This window comes from Lissotriton vulgaris, chromosome 1_1 (assembly GCF_964263255.1).
Source record: "Lissotriton vulgaris chromosome 1_1, aLisVul1.2, whole genome shotgun sequence".
Classification (NCBI taxonomy): Eukaryota; Metazoa; Chordata; class Amphibia; order Caudata; family Salamandridae; genus Lissotriton; species Lissotriton vulgaris.
In genome coordinates this window covers 1,363,195,390-1,363,204,145 of record NC_141685.1, presented here as the reverse complement: position 1 = coordinate 1,363,204,145, position 8,756 = coordinate 1,363,195,390, and positions in this window count along the sequence as shown.

Genomic DNA, 8,756 nt, shown 5'->3' with positions numbered 1-8,756 from the left:
GCCAGGCAATGCGCTTCGCATTATCTAGGCCCATGACATCCCTTATAATGTCCTGGTTTAGGCCGAGAGCTTCTGAGCCCATACTCTGCGCCAAAGCAGAATAGGTTGCATTTTAATCAGGTCTGTAATATGGTCCATCCCTAATTCCGTATGACAATTAAAAAGTGAGGTGCCCTTTGGGAGAGCTAGCAGGTATCTATAAAATTTGTTACAATGATGTTTCCTAGTATCCCCAGATCCCTGCCCCATACAATGCGATACTTCTGCATTTGGCCACATACATTTGTAACATGATTTCAGTTTTTTTTTTACCCAACTTAAAGGAGAAGTTCTTCAGTGCTGCTATTGATCGTTTAAAGGAAAGGGTCCTATTCTTAACCTCAGGTCCCCAAGTGCCAGAACCATCAATTAATACCCCAGAGTATGGGAAGATTTTAATTTACTCAATTTCAAGTCCTGAAACTTTGAGGTATTTGGAGGTAGCGCGACCTTTGCCACAACGCATCACATATGATTTCTTTGCATTGATGTTAAGGCCCCTTACTTCCATAAATTCTAAATGCTTTGTAAGGGCCTTCTTCGCACCCATCTTCGTTCTTGCCATCAATACCGCGTCATCCGCATACAAGAGTGTTACTATCTGCTTATTACCAAACCTTGGGGAGTCGATTTTGCTGGCCCCCAGTTCAACCTCAAGATTATGCGTGTAGAGGGAAAAGAGAAAAGGGGCCAGCACACAGCCTTGTCTTACGCCTTTTTCTATGGTAAAGGACCCCGTGCACTCCCCCCTCAGCCCATGTCTTACTTTAGCTGTTGCCCCTGAATAGAGCTGCCGTAAAAATAATACAATGGCTGGTTCGACTTCCATCTCCTCAAGTATTTGCCACAATTTAGTATGTATCACGCAATCAAAGGCGGCAGAGAGGTCGACAAAAATTGCATAAAGACATCCTCTTTAGCCCGTGTATATTTCGCTTGAAGCAAACCAAAATTTAGGACCTGCTCTACGGTGCCCATCCCTTCCCAGAAGCCATACTTCACGGGGCTTAAAATGCCATGTTCCTCGGCCCATGATTGCATTTTATTTAGGACCACTCTCCCCACCATTTTCATAAGGGAGTCTAATAGGTATATTGGACTATAATTAGATGGACTCTCCCTATCCCCCTTTTTGTATATTGGTATTATGACCGATTCCAACCAAGTACCAATAAAGCCTTTAGCACAACAAGCCTCAAGGACCCGTGTGCAAAGTGGGGCCCATAAATCTGTATTAAGTTTAAAAATATCAATAGGGATCCCATCTGGTCCCGGGGCTTTATTATTTTTGCTGGCAAGTAGTGCTAGCTGTACTTCCTCAAGGGAAATCTCCATATTTATTGGATGATGGCCACCCCCTTTCAGCGGATACCCTCTTTTTTTGTCCTCATTCGTGGGTTGCCCCTGTGTGTTACTGTAGACCTTTGAGAAGAAATCGATCCAAGTTTTTTCATCTATGGCAATGTCTAGCCTTGCCGCCTCCTTTTTAGTAAAAAAGGGTGCATTGACTGCCTGCCAAAAGGATCTAGAGTCTCTACACTGTGAAGCACTCAACAGATTCTGCCATGCTAGATTTTTGAATTCCTTTTTTCGTTGGCGCCTTGCCTGGGTGTACACTTTCCTACAGTTTCTTATTACGTCATGTTCCCTTGGTTTGGTACTTAGGGCCACCTTAAGGGCAGTTTACGCCTTAGTGCACCGAGAATCAAACCAGCCCATCCCTTTATTAGAGTTATTACTCTGTACCTTAGTTAACTTGTCCTGGATGATACTAGTGATGTTACTAAAAGCCTACAGGGTTTGTTCATAAGAAGAATTCTCATCCAGACAGACCATAATGTATTTAAGGGCCGTAGTTATAATTTCATTAGATTTTTTAATCGGATCTACAATGCTCCATTTTAATGCCAGTCCGTTTTGGCGTGCTATAGCGATATTTTGTGTCCAGGTCAGGGACTCAATAGTAGAAACGCTAGTAAGCTCTGAGGTGCTTATAGTCACACTAAGGGGTAGATAATCACTTAACTCAATTATGGGAATGTCAAAGTCTTCCACGCAATTAGAAAATCTATTCGGTACAATCACAAAGTATATGATAGAATGAAGCCCCCTAGCTAAAAATGTGGCACTAAAATCAACCTTAGGAGAACACAGCATATTAGCAAATCCATGATCGAAATTGGCCATAATACTATTTATTATCTCTCCTCTCTCAGTATGCATAAAGTGACTCCTACCCACATTTTCTCCCCTTCCATAATCCTGAAACCCACATGCTTCACAGTCACATATATTCATATTGAAATCCCCTACCCATATCAATATGGTATTTTCCCCCTTAGACAGATTATGGCCACTTAATTCCACCTGTAATTTGTGCAAGACTTCAGCAAAGTCCTCATTCTTTATGTTGTTATAAAAATTAACTATTAGTAGCTCTACACAGTGGTTTAGAATAACTGAAACCAGTTGAAAATAATGTGAACAGTTTCTACTAGCGATCTTGACAACTTTTAACAAATTGGACACATAAATACATATCCCTCCTTTATGCCTACCATACAGAGAACGTACTGCAGGAATATGGAAAGTTTTAAAACCATCAAGGTGTTTCTCGTTTATAAGCCAACTTTCCTGTATACATAGGATGTCAATGTCCTGCACGAACTCCCCCCAGATTGTATTGTGTACTTTGCTCTCTAGCCCACACACGTTCCAGGAAACAATCCTCACTTGGCCACCCCGCTGCCTGGGGGAAAACTGTTTTGACCGTGGTTTATCGTTATCGGGGTTCACCCGCTGAGGATCTGACATTAATCCCATCCTTATAACTTCTTGCTCATACTTGCGTTTTTTACTAATCGGAGTAGTTAGTGATGTGCCCTCGCTATCCCCTACAGTGGGCGTAGTCCTGAGTGAGTTATCCATTAGTACATTTTCTTTAGTGGCATCTGTTTCCAGCGTGGGGGAACTTAGCAGAGTAGGCACTTCTCCTATTACTCCATTACCCTGAATTGCGTGATCAGAAGAGGCATACGGTGATGGGGACTTCCCCAACAGTGCGGCATGTGTGGATATCTGTGTAGCTTTATTATCCTCACCACCCAGTCATTCACAGTCATTAAGACCGGAAAGGTCTGCCAACCTGTTTAGTCCTTCAAAAACGGGGACATACCCCACATATCCCCGCTGTATGTGATGTGGGTGACATGAATGACTCTTTCTAGGATATCCCCATCCTTGACTTACTTGTGGGTGCGGTATCCTATTGTATCCCCACCCATTACCTCTATTGGGGTTTGTTCTATTCAAATCTCTGTAAAAATACTCAAGAGGAAGAATCTCAATTCCTTGACTCCGTGTCCCTGCATAAAACATGACCTCACTAAGGATTCTCCCCACTGGTTCGGGGCTGTTAAAGTTCACTATAACACAGTCCCCTGTGTTATTCTTTCGTGTCCTGCCCACCCAGGCCACCCTTCGTGCCATTATGATATTATGCCATATCTTGCTCCCCTCAGTGGTGTTATTTGCAATCCAGTGAGCCACCTTATTTTTAAGCTGATCATGGTTCTCCCTTGTTCCCTTATTCAATACCGGTACATTTCCAAGGAGAAGTACCAGAGGTGAGGATTCAGGCGGTAAATTAATTACAGGCAAAGGAACCTAATCTTCCAATTTAGCTTGCCCATAGTCTACCCCCTTATTCTCAATTGGTTTCACTATTGGTGTGTTTTGTGACCTATTTTCAGTGGATTTATTTCCTGCAGATTTCTGCAGGTGGCCAATATTGTTTCGATCTTTAGCTACAACCTTGGTAACTGCGCAAATAGCTGTCTTAGCTTCAGATGCTACAGTATTGCTATGCCCAGGCATATTGTCCTTATTGTGTTCTGGTGGTACTAAGATGTCCAGCTTTCGTGAGTTTTCTAGAATTGTTTCGCTTAGGGCGTCAAGTTTCCCGTTAATGACCCTTAGTCTTTCTATCAGGGGAAGAGTAAAAGATCTTAATAAAGGTGTCATATTAGAGAATGACATTTCTAACTCTTTCTCTTTCCCCGTTCTTTGTGCAATGTTTTGTAATTGTGGACCCAGGGTATCCGTAGCTATAAGACCTTTTACTGTTTTATTAGGTTTAAATGAGACATTTTTAGGGGTAGGTATACGTGGTTTATATGACAATTTAATGATTTTAGGTTTCCTCCCCAAATGGCGGCCTCCTCCCCTCTTTCTTTTGCCAACATGCTTGGGACAAGTAGGTACTATAGTTTGTAAGTCGATGGCCTGTATACTTTTCTTGGCCACTATCGGGTGGAAGCCCTCTGAAGATAAGCTACTGCATGAGGAGATGTTCAGAGGTGATAACTCAGCGTCCAAGTCAGTAAATTTATCATCAAGTGATACCCCTTCTTGTTCATTAGGGCTTGTCGTAACTAAGCATCTTGGTCCATCATGGACTGGTGTAACAGCATTTTTCAAGTCCCCTGGCGAGGAGCGCTTAGCACCCAAAAGTTCATGTGATAGGCATTTTCCCGTGAGTGCAATCTCTCTGTCATCAACCCCAGCAGCTCTTATGAAAAAGTCATCCAATGTTCCATTTAAGCTCCCCCCAGGTCCAGTGGTGCTCCGTTTCCCCCCCCCCCCTTCCAGGGATACGAGCCATAATCAGTTATTAGTTAGAGGCTATGATGATTGTTAACAGAGTTAATAGGTGGGAAATCTTACCATGGAGGAAGAAACCTTAGAGGGGGGCCCAGCCCGGCCTTATCCGGCCCTGGACAGCCATAGACGGCCCGCCCTTTGCCCGGGCTTTGCCCGGCGCCCGCCGCGCGCGTCCCGCGTGCGCGTGTTTGGGCGTTACTAAATAGGAGGAGGAGGGGGCGGGAAGAGGCACCAGGTGCGCGTGGTCATGTAGCGCAAGTACCTCTGGTCCTCGCAGTCCGGCTCCCCCTGGGCAGCCCAAGTTCAAGCCAGCAGCGGGTCCAGGTCAGGAATAAAACAAAGGGCACCAGACGGCAGCAGTTCCAAATAAGATGCAAGAGTGGGCTTTAAGTTCACGCTGTCATCAAACGCATAACTCGATTACGAGCGGCTCCCGCGGAGCGGGGGCCGCGAGTCGTGTTTTAAGGGTTAGCAGGGAGGAGGGGGGAGGAAGAGGCACCAGGTGCTCGTGGTCATGAAGCGCAAGTACCTCTGGTCCTTGCAATCCCGCTCCCCCTGGGCACCCCAAGTTCAAGCCAGCAGCGGGTCCAGGTCAGGAATAAAACAAATGGCACCAGCCGGCAGCAGTTCCAAATAAGATGCAAGAGTGGGCTTTAAGTTCACGCTGTCACCAAACGCGTAACTCGACTACGAGCGGCTCCCGCGGAGCGGGGGCCGCGAGTCGTGTTTTAAGGGTTAGCAGGGAGGAAGGGGCGGGAAGAGGCACCAGGTGCACGTGGTCATGAAGCGCAAGTACCTCTGGTCCTCGCAGTCCCGCTCCCCCTGAGCAGCCCAAGTTCTAGCCAGCAGCGGGTCCAGGTCAGGAATAAAACAAAGGGCACCAGATGGCAGCAGTTCCAAATAAGATGCAAGAGTGGGCTTTAAGTTCACGCTGTCACCAAACGCGTAACTCGACTACGAGCGGCTCCCGCGGAGCGGGGGCCGCGAGTCGTGTTTTAAGGGTTAGCAGGGAGGAGGGGGCGGGAAGAGGCACCAGGTGCGCGTGGTCATGAAGCGCAAGTACCTCTGGTCCTCGCAGTCCCGCTCCCCCTGGGCAGCCCAAGTTCAAGCCAGCAGCGGGTCCAGGTCAGGAATAAAACAAAGGGCACCAGACGGCAGCAGTTCCAAATAAGATGCAAGAGTGGGCTTTAAGTTCACACTGTCACCAAACGCGTAACTCGACTACGAGCGGTATGGTTAATGGGTTAAGGCTGTGGTTCCCAAAGTGTGCGCCGCGGCACCCCGGTGCGCCGTGATGAAAAGCCTGGGGCGCTGCGCTGCCTCGCAGGATGGGTCCTGGAAATTGCAGCCGCAATTCCTCCCCCTCCTTTGTTCACACCCTAAAGGGAAACGACCTGCTGCTCAGACACCGAGTAATGCGTGTGACATCACAGACAGACGACGCTGGATTGCAAGTGTTGTCACGCACGGATACGTGCTCATGCAGAGACCCCGAAGTTTCATTTATGATTTTCCTATGTATCTTGTCTTCTTTAAAACACGCAGCGGGGATTTGTTGAATGTTGCCCAAATCCCAATTTACAGATGATTTACCAATTTGCCCCAACAGAACGGTCCGTAATGTATTGAGTACCTTTAGATCTCAGGAGACGAAGAGCCGGGCTATGTAGTTCATGTAATGGGCTGGGGTCACTAATTGGGCATTTTTGACTTTGCAGTCGATGCTTCTCTTTCCCTCTTTCTTTTTGTCTCGGCCCTTCTTAGAATCTTATCGTCTTAACTTCCTACATTTATTTTGCTCGTGCCTGTGTGCTTCAAACCCTGTCCTTTCTCCATGACAAGTAGTTGTCATTCCCTTTCTTTTTTACATGGCAGTATATGCTGCTATGATCTCAGGACGTGGTTAAGGGTCAGTGCTGGACTGGGACAGAAAATAGACATGGCCACCAATAAAAAAAAACGCCCCTCATTTGGCATATGTTTGCAAATTGGGGCAGTTTTGAACTTGTAAAGGCATGCTATATAGCTGTGGTCCCAAAGTGCGGAATTAATGTAATTTGTTTTTGCATATTTATGCCAAATGACAAAATTGTGCATACTTATGTGAAATGCAAATTCATCATTTCCCGCTAAACTTTAGCACAGAATGTAATTTAGCGCAGCATGTGACATTGAGTCAATTTTTGACAAGAGCTACATTTTGCGCTAAAAATAGTGTAAAGAAAGAAAAGCAACATGAACAAGAGCACTCTGCATTATGGTCCCACATGTTGGATGAAAACTTATTGTCACATATCGCGCTTTTGCAGTAAATATTTACTGTGAATGGTGTGTCATTATGTGAAGTGGCATAATTTTGGGAATTTCACTTAACATGCATAACATGAAATCCCTAAAATTATGCAAATTATACCAGTGTAAACTACACTTTTCCCAGGTCTATGAATACCACCTAAACATGCACAGTTACTACATTTCGTGTCATGTTCTTCTAATAGTCATGGTGCAGATGGGCATCAAAAGTAGGGAGTCCTGATGACTCCATGTCACCAGGCCATAACTTTCCACTTCTGGGTTTTGATTTAGCATATTGCATTTTGAGAGTTGTAGTCTTGGTTCAGGTTAATTGAGCCAATTGCACCAACGAACCTGATAACAATGATGCAAAAGCAAAGTCCAGGAATGGAAAGTGGTGTTCCTGAGACATAGATCCATCTGGTCACAGGTGCTGTTCATCTTTGATAATACTGTGCTTGCATCCTGCATGGATCTCCACTAAGCCCACTTGTTTAAACACCAATGTGCGCTTTCCCGTGGACACTACCTCTTCTTCTCAATGCAGAACAAAAATGCATGTTATTGTCAGAGTATTATGGGTATGTACGTCTTACAATAGTCCATCCGTAATGCAGGCCAGTGTCTTCAATTATCTTTTTGAGAGACTATACAGTTTTGGACCTGTCCCACTTGTCCTCTGTACCCAGCTCACTTAAAACACTGGGTAGATGGGATCTGGTGAGCCGTCTATGGGTTCATCAGAGCATACCCCATGTAAACTTCTTGTAACGTAACAGAGCTCCTTGAGCCTTTCTCTAGCCTGGTTACTTTTAGTGGGAGTGCTTTATGCTACTCTATGATGGTTTTGTATGCATTTAGATGCACTTATAAGATCTTTGTGAATGCAAATAAGGTTTTATGGTAATGGTTACTCTCTGAATCCTTCATCACGACTAGGCTCCATTCTTCATGTAGACCAGTGGTTCCCAAAGTGTGCGCCGCTGCACCCCGGTGCACCGGTAAAAAAATGGTGGGGAGCCACAGCCAACTGCCAATTAGGTCAAGGGAGCCACAGGTCAAAAAAGATTGGGAACCACTGGGTTAAGGGAATAGAGCTTATTTTTTGACAATCTGTTTTATTGAGTTTTGAATGTAACAATAAACAGCACCATTCAGAGCTACATTATACACTGTCAGAATAGGGAAAAACACATCACAGTGACATCAAGGCTACACAAGTAAAACCAATAATGACATATCCATGTGTACCTGAAGAGCAGACCACTCCTTATCAGTTTTATATTACTCCAACCCGTTTGCCCCACATGCAGAGAAATTTCTGAGGGCATCCCCTGGCGACATAAAGAGGCAGCTCCTGCGCAGCACACCAGTCCACCCCTCTGCACCAGCGCCCTAGAGTGAGTGCGGTAGTGTCCAGCCAAAGAGCAGCAATGTCCCTTTTGGCAACCACCAACGCTGTATTAAGGAAGAGCATCTCAGCCCTAGAGCCATCCAGTCCGTCGGTGATGCCCAGCAGAACACGTATGGGATCAAGAGGGGGGAATAGAGTTTAACAAATTGGAGTATAACTTACAGGGACAAGGGTATGGCTTAAGTATTTAGGGGAATCGTTTTTAAGGTTTTGACGAAGAGAGTTAAGGGTGTGGGTTACAGAATAAAAGAAACTCTGCTATTACATTTCTTTAATAATACAGATGGATGGGCCATATTATCAAGGAAGGGCGTTAAAATTATCATCGCTTTAGCAGCAGGAAACT